We start from the raw sequence: 1,868 nt of genomic DNA on the forward strand, positions 1-1,868 counted from the left end.
CCATAATACCTCTTCAATACGTCGATACATATAAACCTTATTGCCAGTATCATTTCACTTCCATAACAACTCTTTCCTCTAGTCAGTCTCCTCGATCGAGTACAGATAAAATCCTAATGCAAACCTCCTCATTCCATACAATCCGAAGACACACTGTCAACACACAACCTCTGTGTAATCCATCTGACCAAAATCTTCTACTCATTATGAATTATAAACAAAGAATGCATACATGACCTCTAACAGACTTAGTTCGAATAACTCTCAGTAATTAAGTACGATTACGGAGTGTGAATGATCCTAATATTTCACAGTGTGTACACCACTTCAAGAATTATGGCAAACAGAAGCAAACATGTGGAGTATTTCTTGTGTCAAGTGTCACTTCCTATTTCAATTGCTCACGAAAAATGCAGTGTAATAACTGTGTTGGTATGTCATGTCGTTAGCTTCCTTCCTATTGGCATACATTTATACAGCTTTCATAAAACCTCCAGCTCATGTGACTTCTATGATGTTTCTTGTACTAAAGTCGCTCGTCGAATTACTGCAGTTCATTTTCTTATGTTAAAATATAAAGCACTGAGCGTAAGCAAAACAAGCAACAGCGAGTAAATATACCAGTAGTGAACAGAATGTCAACAAGTGGATGCAGCACAATTTCTATAACGAGGCTTCGCCAAGCGAACAATCCATAACCCATACCACATCGTAACCCACACTCCATGTCCGTACACTGTACATCAGCATTGCTATATACCAAATTAAAGTATAGTTATGAGAACAAGCAGAAATGTGTAAATGTGCAATCCATACGCATAGCAGTAAACATATATCTTACGTACTAAACAGGTCATTAGCATCGTATCTGAATAAGTAAACATGAAGGCGCAAGCAGATAAATCACAAAGTATAACTTACATACCTAACCACATCAGCACAATTAATCAGGTGACAATTATAATTTAAATAAATAGGCACAGCAGGCACATAATTAAAAATATGACATCAGTGAAAAAGCAGTGCAGCCAAGCGATGCATAATATACACAAGTAACAATCCAGTTCATTAATAATCATTGTCAAAATCAGTTAACGTACGCAAGCACGTCGCTTCACAAGTAATTTCATTGAACATGTAATTAGCACAAAGTATGAATCACGTAATCGCGAGCAGCAAATTACGTCTAAAGTACGTACCTAAGTGGAAATATGTTACCTGAAAAATAAACTCAATTAATAATTACCTTTTTAGTTTATTACTTTCTTCTTCGAAATGACATTTTTCCTGAAATTTTCTCGATAGCAAGTCGTCTTAACGTCGGACACGCACAGAATTTACCTGAAGTTCTTAAATATTTTATAGAACCGTATCCTGAAAAATACTGAATGTTAATAACAGAATTCATCAAGTCACTATAGCTTTATACTGAATTTAGTCGGAAAAATTAGACTGTGTATTTATTTACGGCTGTCAGTGCATTCGCACTGAGCGCTCGATCGGCTGTAGGCGCGTGACGTAGGAAGTGATTGTTTGCGGTCAACGACTGCCCTGTGCGGCGCGCAGACTTGACTGTTGCTTTGAGTATATGCCGCCGCCAAAACACAGCGCGGTATCCTTGTACTCTCCGCATGTTTACATGTAGCTGTTAGTTTCTCACAAGTATGTCATTCTACAAAAATTTTTCAAAAGTATATCATTCCACAAAAATTTTAACGTTAGATATATGATGTATTCCCTTAGAGCGTCGAGATTTAAGAGTTTCTACTTCAACAGTGTTATCATGAATAATTTTGCGAATTCTATATGGACCGTTATAAAGCAGAAAAAATTTGCGACACAAGCCTTTTCCTTTGTGAGACAAACGA

Source organism: Schistocerca cancellata, chromosome 3 (genome assembly GCF_023864275.1).
Source record: "Schistocerca cancellata isolate TAMUIC-IGC-003103 chromosome 3, iqSchCanc2.1, whole genome shotgun sequence".
NCBI classification, from domain to species: domain Eukaryota; kingdom Metazoa; phylum Arthropoda; class Insecta; order Orthoptera; family Acrididae; genus Schistocerca; species Schistocerca cancellata.